The 17,352-nt window shown below is 49.7% G+C and overlaps 14 non-coding genes across 14 annotated transcripts; 7 read left to right on the top strand and 7 right to left on the bottom strand.

Annotated features, from left to right (window-relative positions):
• Positions 1–2,096: 2,096 nt before the first annotated feature.
• TRNAY-GUA (transfer RNA tyrosine (anticodon GUA)) lies at positions 2,097–2,182 on the bottom strand. Its single transcript is given in 2 exon segments — positions 2,097–2,132; positions 2,146–2,182. It is a non-coding gene; the product is annotated as a tRNA-Tyr (tRNA).
• A 371-nt stretch (positions 2,183–2,553) lies between these two features.
• On the top strand, positions 2,554–2,626 carry TRNAK-CUU (transfer RNA lysine (anticodon CUU)). The gene has a single exon. It is a non-coding gene; the product is annotated as a tRNA-Lys (tRNA).
• Positions 2,627–2,899: 273 nt separating this feature from the next.
• TRNAG-UCC (transfer RNA glycine (anticodon UCC)) lies at positions 2,900–2,971 on the top strand. Its single transcript has one exon. It is a non-coding gene; the product is annotated as a tRNA-Gly (tRNA).
• Positions 2,972–5,200: 2,229 nt separating this feature from the next.
• Positions 5,201–5,274, bottom strand: TRNAN-GUU (transfer RNA asparagine (anticodon GUU)). The gene has a single exon. It is a non-coding gene; the product is annotated as a tRNA-Asn (tRNA).
• Positions 5,275–5,416: 142 nt separating this feature from the next.
• TRNAY-GUA (transfer RNA tyrosine (anticodon GUA)) lies at positions 5,417–5,502 on the bottom strand. Its single transcript is given in 2 exon segments — positions 5,417–5,452; positions 5,466–5,502. It is a non-coding gene; the product is annotated as a tRNA-Tyr (tRNA).
• Positions 5,503–8,736: 3,234 nt separating this feature from the next.
• On the bottom strand, positions 8,737–8,822 carry TRNAY-GUA (transfer RNA tyrosine (anticodon GUA)). Its single transcript is given in 2 exon segments — positions 8,737–8,772; positions 8,786–8,822. It is a non-coding gene; the product is annotated as a tRNA-Tyr (tRNA).
• Positions 8,823–9,539: 717 nt separating this feature from the next.
• TRNAG-UCC (transfer RNA glycine (anticodon UCC)) lies at positions 9,540–9,611 on the top strand. Its single transcript has one exon. It is a non-coding gene; the product is annotated as a tRNA-Gly (tRNA).
• Positions 9,612–12,055: 2,444 nt separating this feature from the next.
• Positions 12,056–12,141, bottom strand: TRNAY-GUA (transfer RNA tyrosine (anticodon GUA)). The gene is given in 2 exon segments: positions 12,056–12,091; positions 12,105–12,141. It is a non-coding gene; the product is annotated as a tRNA-Tyr (tRNA).
• A 371-nt stretch (positions 12,142–12,512) lies between these two features.
• TRNAK-CUU (transfer RNA lysine (anticodon CUU)) lies at positions 12,513–12,585 on the top strand. Its single transcript has one exon. It is a non-coding gene; the product is annotated as a tRNA-Lys (tRNA).
• Positions 12,586–12,858: 273 nt separating this feature from the next.
• On the top strand, positions 12,859–12,930 carry TRNAG-UCC (transfer RNA glycine (anticodon UCC)). The gene has a single exon. It is a non-coding gene; the product is annotated as a tRNA-Gly (tRNA).
• Positions 12,931–15,159: 2,229 nt separating this feature from the next.
• Positions 15,160–15,233, bottom strand: TRNAN-GUU (transfer RNA asparagine (anticodon GUU)). Its single transcript has one exon. It is a non-coding gene; the product is annotated as a tRNA-Asn (tRNA).
• Positions 15,234–15,375: 142 nt separating this feature from the next.
• On the bottom strand, positions 15,376–15,461 carry TRNAY-GUA (transfer RNA tyrosine (anticodon GUA)). The gene is given in 2 exon segments: positions 15,376–15,411; positions 15,425–15,461. It is a non-coding gene; the product is annotated as a tRNA-Tyr (tRNA).
• A 371-nt stretch (positions 15,462–15,832) lies between these two features.
• TRNAK-CUU (transfer RNA lysine (anticodon CUU)) lies at positions 15,833–15,905 on the top strand. The gene has a single exon. It is a non-coding gene; the product is annotated as a tRNA-Lys (tRNA).
• Positions 15,906–16,178: 273 nt separating this feature from the next.
• TRNAG-UCC (transfer RNA glycine (anticodon UCC)) lies at positions 16,179–16,250 on the top strand. Its single transcript has one exon. It is a non-coding gene; the product is annotated as a tRNA-Gly (tRNA).
• The last annotated feature ends 1,102 nt before the right edge of the window (positions 16,251–17,352 follow it).

The following is a 17,352-nucleotide window of genomic DNA, read 5'->3' as shown; positions in this document are numbered from 1 at the left end:
GTCCCATGATGCCATCGGCCTTTTCACTTGTATACACTTGGCAGCGGCTGTTGAGATTGTGGGAAACATCTGAAAGGAGGTAAGTCTCTTGACAGCCAAAAAGAACTAAAGCCTGACCAAGTGCATTCATTGCTGACCCTTGAGCCTTGAATTGTTCCATGGGGAAAAGACCAAGCCGTTTGTAAAGGCATGTGGATTCTACTTGGGTCAAGATTAGAGCATCAGCACCCCACAAGCTTTTAGTGAACCCATAAAGTCAGTGGACAAATACATCAAGTGTACACGGGAAGAGGCACTGAATAGCAAATGCCCCCTTTTGGACGGCGTCTTACAAGGCAAGGAAGGGGCTGACTTGGGCATGGAGGTCTCCAGGAAACCTACCCACACAGACCGCTATCTGCCTTTTGACTCACACCACCACCCACTGGAACACGAGCTGGGGGTTCTTAGGACTCTGCAATATCCGGCTGACATGGTAGCAACCAAAAGAGTCTAAAGACAAAAGAACACAGATGCAACGCCACCCTTGCGAGGGACGCTGGCGTGTTTGCCCCGGTTTCCCTTGACTTCGCCCCGCAGCCAGGCACAGTGTATTTCTTCAGCCAAATACACACGCGCGCAAACGCTCCTTGCCTTCAATGACCGGACTAGGGGATGTTTGTTTTTGGAGTTTTCTTGTCGAGCTGGGGATAGGGATGGGGAATTGTAGTAGGATACTCCAAAATGAGAACTTTTCACACTGAAGACATCTAGCTGATCTCTTAGTTAAGCAGTATTGACGTCCTGACTGGCTTGAGGCCCTCAGGTCCACCCACCTGGGGTCTCATGGCAGCCGGCGCCAGGCGAGGCAGCCTGCCTCCAGCCCAGCTGTTCAGTCCTCTCCCAGGAAAGACGCTGAGCCCATGTGCTCGCAGAACATAAATGCCACTCCCAGCATGCCACAGGACTGCCCTCCCTTGCAACTGGCCAGGGCGGTATCCGTATTCACGCTGTTCATTTGCCTAGCCCCTACCCATGTTCTGGAAAGCTCTCACAGCTTCCTGAAGGCGGGAATAACTCAGACAAACTCAAACAACATCAGAGAATCATGAGCAGACCTGACTAATCCATGGCAGCACTCTGTTAAGCAGAATACCACACTGAATTTACCCGACAGCCTCTCTGGTAAGCAGAGACCAACTATACAAATCCTAGCGCATGACTAGGAGAGTGCTACCGTGACATCTCAGGAGGGCTTTGAAAGCTTGTGGCTACCCAGACTGGGTCTTGGTTAAAACCTCCGCAAGGTCAGGGAAACAAACTGGGGAGAAGCAGAACACTAGGAGAAATCTAGTCATCCCGTATGTAACTGGAGCGTCGGAAAAACTCAGAAGGATCTTTAAGAAACATTGCATCCCTGTGTACTTCAAGCCCAGCATAGCCCCGGGGCACACGCTTAAACATTGACACTATCTGTATTCCACGTTTTTAACACCTCTATCCAGGCCATTTGACAACAATTGAGGCCTTTGGCCATGTCAATCTAGGCACTTTTAGCTATGCAGGCTTCCTGACACCAACAATGGGATCATGTAAGGTGAAAAAAGGTGCTTCCACAATTCTCACACATCCCCTGGTGTTCAGGTGTGAATAGAAATGCTGGGGTTTGTTCCTGAGACTCAGAGGAAGCGAAGAAGTGGCTTGACTAAACTATGAAAGATCTTGAACATTCCAGAAGAAGAGCAATTGATTGCGACATTATTCTAGTCCGTTTTCAAGGAATGTCTCGAGTGAATGGTTAATTGTCAGCCGTGTGAGACAAGCCAAAGGACGCTATTTGTCTTCTTAGGTTAGGGTGAGACTTGGCAGCGGGCCCTGCTAAGGTAAAGAGAAAGCACGAGCGTCCCTATGTGGGCTTGAACCACCAACCTTTCGGTTAACAGCCGAACGCGCTAACCGATTGCGCCACAGAGACCACACAACAAGTGTGTTTGAGCTGGCCCAAAGGAGACATGAAAGATGAACTGAAGGTGCCTAAAAAGCTTCCCAATTGCACATTTGTAGAGATAAGAGATTGCCTTCTTTCTAAAAGGCAGAGACGCGGGGTAAAAAGCTCTTCCTTCGAGCCGGAATTGAACCAGCGACCTAAGGATTGCTGCTTTGTCTCTACAGTCCTCCGCTCTACCAGCTGAGCTATCGAAGGGAACTGGGAAGAGCACGTGACACCTTGCATGCTAAGCCAGCGCCGTACACTTTGCATTTGACCTTCTCGGTTGAGGTATTGCTTGATGCCGCCTCGGCCGGAAAGGGCAAATGAATGACTTGGCAGATGTTATGTGGGAGGCTACGGCTTGATGTTTTGCACAGAGAGAAAAGGGTTTGGAATCAGCAAGCGCATTTTGTTGTGATCCTCCAAAGTCACAGCAAAAATGGTGATGTAGCGCCCTGACAGCAAGTGAACAGAGTAGTACTTGGAAGCGCATTGAGTTTAGCCAAAGGAATTATGTCGAAAGCTATCAAAAAGTCTGCGGACTCAGGTGGCTGTGAGAGGCCTTGAAGAGCAAAATTGCTGTAGCCCGGCTAGCTCAGTCGGTAGAGCATGAGACTCTTAATCTCAGGGTCGTGGGTTCGAGCCCCACGTTGGGCGTGGGACACATTTCGTGTCCCTTTTGCCCGAGTGAAAGGCCTTTGCAAAACTTGTATCTCCAGTTCCTTCATGCGCACTGCACAATCACACCTTTACCGTATCTACTGGCTTGGCTTCCTTTCTCTCCACGAATGGGGAAATATTTCTAGCTGATCTTCCTAGTGGTCACTTGGTACGGCAGCGAATGGACTTTGCGCTGGAGGGGGTCCGTGAGTCAATGTCATGTGTGGCCTTAATTGTATAGAGGTAGCAGGATGCCTGGCGCACAGCCTTGCGTTGGTGGTATAGTGGTGAGCATAGCTGCCTTCCAAGCAGTTGACCCGGGTTCGATTCCCGGCCAACGCAATCTCCTTCTTTGCGCCCTTGACAAAATACCACAGGGCCCCAGGTCCTTATCAAAAGCTCCTTAGATGTCTTGCCTTAGTGACGACTGTGGAAATATTCATCGGCATCCCAACAGGCTCCGGCCTCCTGCTTTAACTCGCTCGCGGGGTACAGCAGTATCAAGCAACAAGGTTCAGGCATTTCAACCACTGATTCCCAAAGAATCAACTCTGTCACACACAGCGTTTCTAAGTATCTGCCTACCATTCTAACACCCTCAACTGGCAAGATAATGCACCATTTGGAAGAATGCTAAAGAATGTGTCAACAAGGAATGTAGACTGAAGTTGGAGCCGGAAGAAACAATCACGTCCCATGATGCCATTGGCCTTTTCACTTGTATACACTTGGCAGAGGCTGTTGAGATTGTGGGAAACATCTGAAAGGAGGTAAGTCTCTTGACAGCCAAAAAGAACTAAAGCCTGACCAAGTGCATTCATTGCTGACCCTTGAGCCTTGAATTGTTCCATGGGGAAAAGACCAAGCCGTTTGTAAAGGCATGTGGATTCTACTTGGGTCAAGATTAGAGCATCAGCACCCCACAAGCTTTTAGTGAACCCATAAAGTCAGTGGACAAATACATCAAGTGTACACGGGAAGAGGCACTGAATAGCAAATGCCCCCTTTTGGACGGCGTCTTACAAGGCAAGGAAGGGGCTGACTTGGGCATGGAGGTCTCCAGGAAACCTACCCACACAGACCGCTATCTGCCTTTTGACTCACACCACCACCCACTGGAACACGAGCTGGGGGTTCTTAGGACTCTGCAATATCCGGCTGACATGGTAGCAACCAAAAGAGTCTAAAGACAAAAGAACACAGATGCAACGCCACCCTTGCGAGGGACGCTGGCGTGTTTGCCCCGGTTTCCCTTGACTTCGCCCCGCAGCCAGGCACAGTGTATTTCTTCAGCCAAATACACACGCGCGCAAACGCTCCTTGCCTTCAATGACCGGACTAGGGGATGTTTGTTTTTGGAGTTTTCTTGTCGAGCTGGGGATAGGGATGGGGAATTGTAGTAGGATACTCCAAAATGAGAACTTTTCACACTGAAGACATCTAGCTGATCTCTTAGTTAAGCAGTATTGACGTCCTGACTGGCTTGAGGCCCTCAGGTCCACCCACCTGGGGCCTCATGGCAGCCGGCGCCAGGCGAGGCAGCCTGCCTCCAGCCCAGCTGTTCAGTCCTCTCCCAGGAAAGACACTGAGCCCATGTGCTCGCAGAACATAAATGCCACTCCCAGCATGCCACAGGACTGCCCTCCCTTGCAACTGGCCAGGGCGGTATCCGTATTCACGCTGTTCATTTGCCTAGCCCCTACCCATGTTCTGGAAAGCTCTCACAGCTTCCTGAAGGCGGGAATAACTCAGACAAACTCAAACAACATCAGAGAATCATGAGCAGACCTGACTAATCCATGGCAGCACTCTGTTAAGCAGAATACCACACTGAATTTACCCGACAGCCTCTCTGGTAAGCAGAGACCAACTATACAAATCCTAGCGCATGACTAGGAGAGTGCTACCGTGACATCTCAGGAGGGCTTTGAAAGCTTGTGGCTACCCAGACTGGGTCTTGGTTAAAACCTCCGCAAGGTCAGGGAAACAAACTGGGGAGAAGCAGAACACTAGGAGAAATCTAGTCATCCCGTATGTAACTGGAGCGTCGGAAAAACTCAGAAGGATCTTTAAGAAACATTGCATCCCTGTGTACTTCAAGCCCAGCATAGCCCCGGGGCACACGCTTAAACATTGACACTATCTGTATTCCACGTTTTTAACACCTCCATCCAGGCGATTTGACAACAATTGAGGCCTTTGGCCATGTCAATCTAGGCACTTTTAGCTATGCAGGCTTCCTGACACCAACAATGGGATCATGTAAGGTGAAAAAAGGTGCTTCCACAATTCTCACACATCCCCTGGTGTTCAGGTGTGAATAGAAATGCTGGGGTTTGTTCCTGAGACTCAGCGGAAGCGAAGAAGTGGCTTGACTAAACTATGAAAGATCTTGAACATTCCAGAAGAAGAGCAATTGATTGCGACATTATTCTAGTCCGTTTTCAAGGAATGTCTCGAGTGAATGGTTAATCGTCAGCCGTGTGAGACAAGCCAAAGGACGCTATTTGTCTTCTTAGGTTAGGGTGAGACTTGGCAGCGGGCCCTGCTAAGGTAAAGAGAAAGCAGGAGCGTCCCTGGGTGGGCTTGAACCACCAACCTTTCGGTTAACAGCCGAACGCGCTAACCGATTGCGCCACAGAGACCACACGACAAGCGTGCTTGAGCTGGCCCAAAGGAGACATGAAAGATGAACTGAAGGTGCCTAAAAAGCTTCCCAATTGCACATTTGTAGAGATAAGAGATTGCCTTCTTTCTAAAAGGCAGAGACGCGGGGTAAAAAGCTCTTCCTTCGAGCCGGAATTGAACCAGCGACCTAAGGATTGCTGCTTTGTCTCTACAGTCCTCCGCTCTACCAGCTGAGCTATCGAAGGGAACTGGGTAAAGCACGTGACACCTTGCATGCTAAGCCAGCGCCGTACACTTTGCATTTGACCTTCTCGGTTGAGGTATTGCTTGATGCCGCCTCGGCCGGAAAGGGCAAATGAATGACTTGGCAGATGTTATGTGGGAGGCTACGGCTTGATGTTTTGCACAGAGAGAAAAGGGTTTGGAATCAGCCAGCGCATTTTGTTGTGATCCTCCAAAGTCACAGCAAAAATGGTGATGTAGCGCCCTGACAGCAAGTGAACAGAGTAGTACTTGGAAGCGCATTGAGTTTAGCCAAAGGAATTATGTCGAAAGCTATCAAAAAGTCTGCGGACTCAGGTGGCTGTGAGAGGCCTTGAAGTGCAAAAGTGCTGTAGCCCGGCTAGCTCAGTCGGTAGAGCATGAGACTCTTAATCTCAGGGTCGTGGGTTCAAGCCCCACGTTGGGCGTGGGACACATTCCGTGTTCCTTTTGCCCGAGTGAAAGGCCTTTGCAAAACTTGTATCTCCAGTTCCTTCATGCGCACTGCACAATCACACCTTTACCGTATCTACTGGCTTGGCTTCCTTTCTCTCCACGAATGGGGAAATATTTCTAGCTGATCTTCCTAGTGGTCACTTGGTACGGCAGCGAATGGACCTTGCGCTGGAGGGGGTCCGTGAGTCAATGTCATGTGTGGCCTTAATTGTATAGAGGTAGCAGGATGCCTGGCGCACAGCCTTGCGTTGGTGGTATAGTGGTGAGCATAGCTGCCTTCCAAGCAGTTGACCCTGGTTCGATTCCCGGCCAACGCAATCTCCTTCTTTGCGCCCTTGACAAAATACCACAGGGCCCCAGGTCCTTATCAAAAGCTCCTTAGATGTCTTACCTTAGTGACGACTGTGGAAATATTCCTCGGCATCCCAACAGGCTCCGGCCTCCTGCTTTAACTCGCTCGCGGAGTACAGCAGTATCAAGCAACAAGGTTCAGGCATTTCAACCACTGATTCCCAAAGAATCAACTCTGTCACACACAGCGTTTCTAAGTATCTGCCTACCATTCTAACACCCTCAACTGGCAAGATAATGCACCATTTGGAAGAATGCTAAAGAATGTGTCAACAAGGAATGTAGACTGAAGTTGGAGCCGGAAGAAACAATCACGTCCCATGATGCCATCGGCCTTTTCACTTGTATACACTTGGCAGAGGCTGTTGAGATTGTGGGAAACATCTGAAAGGAGGTAAGTCTCTTGACAGCCAAAAAGAACTAAAGCCTGACCAAGTGCATTCATTGCTGACCCTTGAGCCTTGAATTGTTCCATGGGGAAAAGACCAAGCCGTTTGTAAAGGCATGTGGATTCTACTTGGGTCAAGATTAGAGCATCAGCACCCCACAAGCTTTTAGTGAACCCATAAAGTCAGTGGACAAATACATCAAGTGTACACGGGAAGAGGCACTGAATAGCAAATGCCCCCTTTTGGACGGCGTCTTACAAGGCAAGGAAGGGGCTGACTTGGGCATGGAGGTCTCCAGGAAACCTACCCACACAGACCGCTATCTGCCTTTTGACTCACACCACCACCCACTGGAACACGAGCTGGGGGTTCTTAGGACTCTGCAATATCCGGCTGACATGGTAGCAACCAAAAGAGTCTAAAGACAAAAGAACACAGATGCAACGCCACCCTTGCGAGGGACGCTGGCGTGTTTGCCCCGGTTTCCCTTGACTTCGCCCCGCAGCCAGGCACAGTGTATTTCTTCAGCCAAATACACACGCGCGCAAACGCTCCTTGCCTTCAATGACCGGACTAGGGGATGTTTGTTTTTGGAGTTTTCTTGTCGAGCTGGGGATAGGGATGGGGAATTGTAGTAGGATACTCCAAAATGAGAACTTTTCACACTGAAGACATCTAGCTGATCTCTTAGTTAAGCAGTATTGACGTCCTGACTGGCTTGAGGCCCTCAGGTCCACCCACCTGGGGCCTCATGGCAGCCGGCGCCAGGCGAGGCAGCCTGCCTCCAGCCCAGCTGTTCAGTCCTCTCCCAGGAAAGACGCTGAGCCCATGTGCTCGCAGAACATAAATGCCACTCCCAGCATGCCACAGGACTGCCCTCCCTTGCAACTGGCCAGGGCGGTATCCGTATTCACGCTGTTCATTTGCCTAGCCCCTACCCATGTTCTGGAAAGCTCTCACAGCTTCCTGAAGGCGGGAATAACTCAGACAAACTCAAACAACATCAGAGAATCATGAGCAGACCTGACTAATCCATGGCAGCACTCTGTTAAGCAGAATACCACACTGAATTTACCCGACAGCCTCTCTGGTAAGCAGAGACCAACTATACAAATCCTAGCGCATGACTAGGAGAGTGCTACCGTGACATCTCAGGAGGGCTTTGAAAGCTTGTGGCTACCCAGACTGGGTCTTGGTTAAAACCTCCGCAAGGTCAGGGAAACAAACTGGGGAGAAGCAGAACACTAGGAGAAATCTAGTCATCCCGTATGTAACTGGAGCGTCGGAAAAACTCAGAAGGATCTTTAAGAAACATTGCATCCCTGTGTACTTCAAGCCCAGCATAGCCCCGGGGCACACGCTTAAACATTGACACTATCTGTATTCCACGTTTTTAACACCTCCATCCAGGCGATTTGACAACAATTGAGGCCTTTGGCCATGTCAATCTAGGCACTTTTAGCTATGCAGGCTTCCTGACACCAACAATGGGATCATGTAAGGTGAAAAAAGGTGCTTCCACAATTCTCACACATCCCCTGGTGTTCAGGTGTGAATAGAAATGCTGGGGTTTGTTCCTGAGACTCAGCGGAAGCGAAGAAGTGGCTTGACTAAACTATGAAAGATCTTGAACATTCCAGAAGAAGAGCAATTGATTGCGACATTATTCTAGTCCATTTTCAAGGAATGTCTCGAGTGAATGGTTAATCGTCAGCCGTGTGAGACAAGCCAAAGGACGCTATTTGTCTTCTTAGGTTAGGGTGAGACTTGGCAGCGGGCCCTGCTAAGGTAAAGAGAAAGCACAAGCGTCCCTGGGTGGGCTTGAACCACCAACCTTTCGGTTAACAGCCGAACGCGCTAACCGATTGCACCACAGAGACCACACGACAAGTGTGCTTGAGCTGGCCCAAAGGAGACATGAAAGATGAACTGAAGGTGCCTAAAAAGCTTCCCAATTGCACATTTGTAGAGATAAGAGATTGCCTTCTTTCTAAAAGGCAGAGACGCGGGGTAAAAAGCTCTTCCTTCGAGCCGGAATTGAACCAGCGACCTAAGGATTGCTGCTTTGTCTCTACAGTCCTCCGCTCTACCAGCTGAGCTATCGAAGGGAACTGGAAAGAGCACATGACACCTTGCATGCTAAGCCAGCGCCGTACACTTTGCATTTGACCTTCTCGGTTGAGGTATTGCTTGATGCCGCCTCGGCCGGAAAGGGCAAATGAATGACTTGGCAGATGTTATGTGGGAGGCTACGGCTTGATGTTTTGCACAGAGAGAAAAGGGTTTGGAATCAGCCAGCGCATTTTGTTGTGATCCTCCAAAGTCACAGCAAAAATGGTGATGTAGCGCCCTGACAGCAAGTGAACAGAGTAGTACTTGGAAGCGCATTGAGTTTAGCCAAAGGAATTATGTCGAAAGCTATCAAAAAGTCTGCGGACTCAGGTGGCTGTGAGAGGCCTTGAAGAGCAAAAGTGCTGTAGCCCGGCTAGCTCAGTCGGTAGAGCATGAGACTCTTAATCTCAGGGTCATGGGTTCGAGCCCCACGTTGGGCGTGGGACACATTCCTTGTCCCTTTTGCCCGAGTGAAAGGCCTTTGCAAAACTTGTATCTCCAGTTCCTTCATGCGCACTGCACAATCACACCTTTACCGTATCTACTGGCTTGGCTTCCTTTCTCTCCACGAATGGGGAAATATTTCTAGCTGATCTTCCTAGTGGTCACTTGGTACGGCAGCGAATGGACCTTGCGCTGGAGGGGGTCCGTGAGTCAATGTCATGTGTGGCCTTAATTGTATAGAGGTAGCAGGATGCCTGGCGCACAGCCTTGCGTTGGTGGTATAGTGGTGAGCATAGCTGCCTTCCAAGCAGTTGACCCGGGTTCGATTCCCGGCCAACGCAATCTCCTTCTTTGCGCCCTTGACAAAATACCACAGGGCCCCAGGTCCTTATCAAAAGCTCCTTAGATGTCTTGCCTTAGTGACGACTGTGGAAATATTCCTCGGCATCCCAACAGGCTCCGGCCTCCTGCTTTAACTCGCTCGCGGGGTACAGCAGTATCAAGCAACAAGGTTCAGGCATTTCAACCACTGATTCCCAAAGAATCAACTCTGTCACACACAGCGTTTCTAAGTATCTGCCTACCATTCTAACACCCTCAACTGGCAAGATAATGCACCATTTGGAAGAATGCTAAAGAATGTGTCAACAAGGAATGTAGACTGAAGTTGGAGCCGGAAGAAACAATCACGTCCCATGATGCCATCGGCCTTTTCACTTGTATACACTTGGCAGCGGCTGTTGAGATTGTGGGAAACATCTGAAAGGAGGTAAGTCTCTTGACAGCCAAAAAGAACTAAAGCCTGACCAAGTGCATTCATTGCTGACCCTTGAGCCTTGAATTGTTCCATGGGGAAAAGACCAAGCCGTTTGTAAAGGCATGTGGATTCTACTTGGGTCAAGATTAGAGCATCAGCACCCCACAAGCTTTTAGTGAACCCATAAAGTCAGTGGACAAATACATCAAGTGTACACGGGAAGAGGCACTGAATAGCAAATGCCCCCTTTTGGACGGCGTCTTACAAGGCAAGGAAGGGGCTGACTTGGGCATGGAGGTCTCCAGGAAACCTACCCACACAGACCGCTATCTGCCTTTTGACTCACACCACCACCCACTGGAACACGAGCTGGGGGTTCTTAGGACTCTGCAATATCCGGCTGACATGGTAGCAACCAAAAGAGTCTAAAGACAAAAGAACACAGATGCAATGCCACCCTTGCGAGGGACGCTGGCGTGTTTGCCCCGGTTTCCCTTGACTTCGCCCCGCAGCCAGGCACAGTGTATTTCTTCAGCCAAATACACACGCGCGCAAACGCTCCTTGCCTTCAATGACCGGACTAGGGGATGTTTGTTTTTGGAGTTTTCTTGTCGAGCTGGGGATAGGGATGGGGAATTGTAGTAGGATACTCCAAAATGAGAACTTTTCACACTGAAGACATCTAGCTGATCTCTTAGTTAAGCAGTATTGACGTCCGGACTGGCTTGAGGCCCTCAGGTCCACCCACCTGGGGTCTCATGGCAGCCGGCGCCAGGCGAGGCAGCCTGCCTCCAGCCCAGCTGTTCAGTCCTCTCCCAGGAAAGACGCTGAGCCCATGTGCTCGCAGAACATAAATGCCACTCCCAGCATGCCACAGGACTGCCCTCCCTTGCAACTGGCCAGGGCGGTATCCGTATTCACGCTGTTCATTTGCCTAGCCCCTACCCATGTTCTGGAAAGCTCTCACAGCTTCCTGAAGGCGGGAATAACTCAGACAAACTCAAACAACATCAGAGAATCATGAGCAGACCTGACTAATCCATGGCAGCACTCTGTTAAGCAGAATACCACACTGAATTTACCCGACAGCCTCTCTGGTAAGCAGAGACCAACTATACAAATCCTAGCGCATGACTAGGAGAGTGCTACCGTGACATCTCAGGAGGGCTTTGAAAGCTTGTGGCTACCCAGACTGGGTCTTGGTTAAAACCTCCGCAAGGTCAGGGAAACAAACTGGGGAGAAGCAGAACACTAGGAGAAATCTAGTCATCCCGTATGTAACTGGAGCGTCGGAAAAACTCAGAAGGATCTTTAAGAAACATTGCATCCCTGTGTACTTCAAGCCCAGCATAGCCCCGGGGCACACGCTTAAACATTGACACTATCTGTATTCCACGTTTTTAACACCTCTATCCAGGCGATTTGACAACAATTGAGGCCTTTGGCCATGTCAATCTAGGCACTTTTAGCTATGCAGGCTTCCTGACACCAACAATGGGATCATGTAAGGTGAAAAAAGGTGCTTCCACAATTCTCACACATCCCCTGGTGTTCAGGTGTGAATAGAAATGCTGGGGTTTGTTCCTGAGACTCAGCGGAAGCGAAGAAGTGGCTTGACTAAACTATGAAAGATCTTGAACATTCCAGAAGAAGAGCAATTGATTGCGACATTATTCTAGTCCGTTTTCAAGGAATGTCTCGAGTGAATGGTTAATTGTCAGCCGTGTGAGACAAGCCAAAGGACGCTATTTGTCTTCTTAGGTTAGGGTGAGACTTGGCAGCGGGCCCTGCTAAGGTAAAGAGAAAGCACGAGCGTCCCTGGGTGGGCTTGAACCACCAACCTTTCGGTTAACAGCCGATGCGCTAACCGATTGCGCCACAGAGACCACACGACAAGTGTGTTTGAGCTGGCCCAAAGGAGACATGAAAGATGAACTGAAGGTGCCTAAAAAGCTTCCCAATTGCACATTTGTAGAGATAAGAGATTGCCTTCTTTCTAAAAGGCAGAGACGCGGGGTAAAAAGCTCTTCCTTCGAGCCGGAATTGAACCAGCGACCTAAGGATTGCTGCTTTGTCTCTACAGTCCTCCGCTCTACCAGCTGAGCTATCGAAGGGAACTGGGAAGAGCACGTGACACCTTGCATGCTAAGCCAGCGCCGTACACTTTGCATTTGACCTTCTCGGTTGAGGTATTGCTTGATGCCGCCTCGGCCGGAAAGGGCAAATGAATGACTTGGCAGATGTTATGTGGGAGGCTACGGCTTGATGTTTTGCACAGAGAGAAAAGGGTTTGGAATCAGCAAGCGCATTTTGTTGTGATCCTCCAAAGTCACAGCAAAAATGGTGATGTAGCGCCCTGACAGCAAGTGAACAGAGTAGTACTTGGAAGCGCATTGAGTTTAGCCAAAGGAATTATGTCGAAAGCTATCAAAAAGTCTGCGGACTCAGGTGGCTGTGAGAGGCCTTGAAGAGCAAAATTGCTGTAGCCCGGCTAGCTCAGTCGGTAGAGCATGAGACTCTTAATCTCAGGGTCGTGGGTTCGAGCCCCACGTTGGGCGTGGGACACATTCCGTGTCCCTTTTGCCCGAGTGAAAGGCCTTTGCAAAACTTGTATCTCCAGTTCCTTCATGCGCACTGCACAATCACACCTTTACCGTATCTACTGGCTTGGCTTCCTTTCTCTCCACGAATGGGGAAATATTTCTAGCTGATCTTCCTAGTGGTCACTTGGTACGGCAGCGAATGGACCTTGCGCTGGAGGGGGTCCGTGAGTCAATGTCATGTGTGGCCTTAATTGTATAGAGGTAGCAGGATGCCTGGCGCACAGCCTTGCGTTGGTGGTATAGTGGTGAGCATAGCTGCCTTCCAAGCAGTTGACCCGGGTTCGATTCCCGGCCAACGCAATCTCCTTCTTTGCGCCCTTGACAAAATACCACAGGGCCCCAGGTCCTTATCAAAAGCTCCTTAGATGTCTTGCCTTAGTGACGACTGTGGAAATATTCATCGGCATCCCAACAGGCTCCGGCCTCCTGCTTTAACTCGCTCGCGGGGTACAGCAGTATCAAGCAACAAGGTTCAGGCATTTCAACCACTGATTCCCAAAGAATCAACTCTGTCACACACAGCGTTTCTAAGTATCTGCCTACCATTCTAACACCCTCAACTGGCAAGATAATGCACCATTTGGAAGAATGCTAAAGAATGTGTCAACAAGGAATGTAGACTGAAGTTGGAGCCGGAAGAAACAATCACGTCCCATGATGCCATTGGCCTTTTCACTTGTATACACTTGGCAGAGGCTGTTGAGATTGTGGGAAACATCTGAAAGGAGGTAAGTCTCTTGACAGCCAAAAAGAACTAAAGCCTGACCAAGTGCATTCATTGCTGACCCTTGAGCCTTGAATTGTTCCATGGGGAAAAGACCAAGCCGTTTGTAAAGGCATGTGGATTCTACTTGGGTCAAGATTAGAGCATCAGCACCCCACAAGCTTTTAGTGAACCCATAAAGTCAGTGGACAAATACATCAAGTGTACACGGGAAGAGGCACTGAATAGCAAATGCCCCCTTTTGGACGGCGTCTTACAAGGCAAGGAAGGGGCTGACTTGGGCATGGAGGTCTCCAGGAAACCTACCCACACAGACCGCTATCTGCCTTTTGACTCACACCACCACCCACTGGAACACGAGCTGGGGGTTCTTAGGACTCTGCAATATCCGGCTGACATGGTAGCAACCAAAAGAGTCTAAAGACAAAAGAACACAGATGCAACGCCACCCTTGCGAGGGACGCTGGCGTGTTTGCCCCGGTTTCCCTTGACTTCGCCCCGCAGCCAGGCACAGTGTATTTCTTCAGCCAAATACACACGCGCGCAAACGCTCCTTGCCTTCAATGACCGGACTAGGGGATGTTTGTTTTTGGAGTTTTCTTGTCGAGCTGGGGATAGGGATGGGGAATTGTAGTAGGATACTCCAAAATGAGAACTTTTCACACTGAAGACATCTAGCTGATCTCTTAGTTAAGCAGTATTGACGTCCTGACTGGCTTGAGGCCCTCAGGTCCACCCACCTGGGGCCTCATGGCAGCCGGCGCCAGGCGAGGCAGCCTGCCTCCAGCCCAGCTGTTCAGTCCTCTCCCAGGAAAGACGCTGAGCCCATGTGCTCGCAGAACATAAATGCCACTCCCAGCATGCCACAGGACTGCCCTCCCTTGCAACTGGCCAGGGCGGTATCCGTATTCACGCTGTTCATTTGCCTAGCCCCTACCCATGTTCTGGAAAGCTCTCACAGCTTCCTGAAGGCGGGAATAACTCAGACAAACTCAAACAACATCAGAGAATCATGAGCAGACCTGACTAATCCATGGCAGCACTCTGTTAAGCAGAATACCACACTGAATTTACCCGACAGCCTCTCTGGTAAGCAGAGACCAACTATACAAATCCTAGCGCATGACTAGGAGAGTGCTACCGTGACATCTCAGGAGGGCTTTGAAAGCTTGTGGCTACCCAGACTGGGTCTTGGTTAAAACCTCCGCAAGGTCAGGGAAACAAACTGGGGAGAAGCAGAACACTAGGAGAAATCTAGTCATCCCGTATGTAACTGGAGCGTCGGAAAAACTCAGAAGGATCTTTAAGAAACATTGCATCCCTGTGTACTTCAAGCCCAGCATAGCCCCGGGGCACACGCTTAAACATTGACACTATCTGTATTCCACGTTTTTAACACCTCTATCCAGGCGATTTGACAACAATTGAGGCCTTTGGCCATGTCAATCTAGGCACTTTTAGCTATGCAGGCTTCCTGACACCAACAATGGGATCATGTAAGGTGAAAAAAGGTGCTTCCACAATTCTCACACATCCCCTGGTGTTCAGGTGTGAATAGAAATGCTGGGGTTTGTTCCTGAGACTCAGCGGAAGCGAAGAAGTGGCTTGACTAAACTATGAAAGATCTTGAACATTCCAGAAGAAGAGCAATTGATTGCGACATTATTCTAGTCCGTTTTCAAGGAATGTCTCGAGTGAATGGTTAATCGTCAGCCGTGTGAGACAAGCCAAAGGACGCTATTTGTCTTCTTAGGTTAGGGTGAGACTTGGCAGTGGGCCCTGCTAAGGTAAAGAGAAAGCACGAGTGTCCCTGGGTGGGCTTGAACCACCAACCTTTCGGTTAACAGCCGAAAGCGCTAACCGATTGCGCCACAGAGACCACACGACAAGCGTGTTTGAGCTGGCCCAAAGGAGACATGAAAGATGAACTGAAGGTGCCTAAAAAGCTTCCCAATTGCACATTTGTAGAGATAAGAGATTGCCTTCTTTCTAAAAGGCAGAGACGCGGGGTAAAAAGCTCTTCCTTCGAGCCGGAATTGAACCAGCGACCTAAGGATTGCTGCTTTGTCTCTACAGTCCTCCGCTCTACCAGCTGAGCTATCGAAGGGAACTGGAAAGAGCACGTGACACCTTGCATGCTAAGCCAGCGCCGTACACTTTGCATTTGACCTTCTCGGTTGAGGTATTGCTTGATGCCGCCTCGGCCGGAAAGGGCAAATGAATGACTTGGCAGATGTTATGTGGGAGGCTACGGCTTGATGTTTTGCACAGAGAGAAAAGGGTTTGGAATCAGCCAGCGCATTTTGTTGTGATCCTCCAAAGTCACAGCAAAAATGGTGATGTAGCGCCCTGACAGCAAGTGAACAGAGTAGTACTTGGAAGCGCATTGAGTTTAGCCAAAGGAATTATGTCGAAAGCTATCAAAAAGTCTGCGGACTCAGGTGGCTGTGAGAGGCCTTGAAGAGCAAAAGTGCTGTAGCCCGGCTAGCTCAGTCGGTAGAGCATGAGACTCTTAATCTCAGGGTCGTGGGTTCGAGCCCCACGTTGGGCGTGGGACACATTCTGTGTCCTTTTTGCCCGAGTGAAAGGCCTTTGCAAAACTTGTATCTCCAGTTCCTTCATGCGCACTGCACAATCACACCTTTACCGTATCTACTGGCTTGGCTTCCTTTCTCTCCACGAATGGGGAAATATTTCTAGCTGATCTTCCTAGTGGTCACTTGGTACGGCAGCGAATGGACCTTGCGCTGGAGGGGGTCCGTGAGTCAATGTCATGTGTGGCCTTAATTGTATAGAGGTAGCAGGATGCCTGGCGCACAGCCTTGCGTTGGTGGTATAGTGGTGAGCATAGCTGCCTTCCAAGCAGTTGACCCGGGTTCGATTCCCGGCCAACGCAATCTCCTTCTTTGCGCCCTTGACAAAATACCACAGGGCCCCAGGTCCTTATCAAAAGCTCCTTAGATGTCTTGCCTTAGTGACGACTGTGGAAATATTCCTCGGCATCCCAACAGGCTCCGGCCTCCTGCTTTAACTCGCTCGCGGGATACAGCAGTATCAAGCAACAAGGTTCAGGCATTTCAACCACTGATTCCCAAAGAATCAACTCTGTCACACACAGCGTTTCTAAGTATCTGCCTACCATTCTAACACCCTCAACTGGCAAGATAATGCACCATTTGGAAGAATGCTAAAGAATGTGTCAACAAGGAATGTAGACTGACGTTGGAGCCGGAAGAAACAATCACGTCCCATGATGCCATCGGCCTTTTCACTTGTATACACTTGGCAGAGGCTGTTGAGATTGTGGGAAACATCTGAAAGGAGGTAAGTCTCTTGACAGCCAAAAAGAACTAAAGCCTGACCAAGTGCATTCATTGCTGACCCTTGAGCCTTGAATTGTTCCATGGGGAAAAGACCAAGCCGTTTGTAAAGGCATGTGGATTCTACTTGGGTCAAGATTAGAGCATCAGCACCCCACAAGCTTTTAGTGAACCCATAAAGTCAGTGGACAAATACATCAAGTGTACACGGGAAGAGGCACTGAATAGCAAATGCCCCCTTTTGGACGGCGTCTTACAAGGCAAGGAAGGGGCTGACTTGGGCATGGAGGTCTCCAGGAAACCTACCCACACAGACCGCTATCTGCCTTTTGACTCACACCACCACCCACTGGAACACGAGCTGGGGGTTCTTAGGACTCTGCAATATCCGGCTGACATGGTAGCAACCAAAAGAGTCTAAAGACAAAAGAACACAGATGCAACGCCACCCTTGCGAGGGACGCTGGCGTGTTTGCCCCGGTTTCCCTTGACTTCGCCCCGCAGCCAGGCACAGTGTATTTCTTCAGCCAAATACACACGCGCGCAAACGCTCCTTGCCTTCAATGACAGGACTAGGGGATGTTTGTTTTTGGAGTTTTCTTGTCGAGCTGGGGATAGGGATGGGGAATTGTAGTAGGATACTCCAAAATGAGAACTTTTCACACTGAAGACATCTAG

Source organism: Staurois parvus, unplaced genomic scaffold (assembly GCF_062004578.1).
Source record: "Staurois parvus isolate SC_StPar_1 unplaced genomic scaffold, SC_StPar_1.0 ptg002181l, whole genome shotgun sequence".
Lineage (NCBI taxonomy): Eukaryota > Metazoa > Chordata > Amphibia > Anura > Ranidae > Staurois > Staurois parvus.
This window is presented reverse-complemented; position numbering and strand designations above follow the sequence as displayed.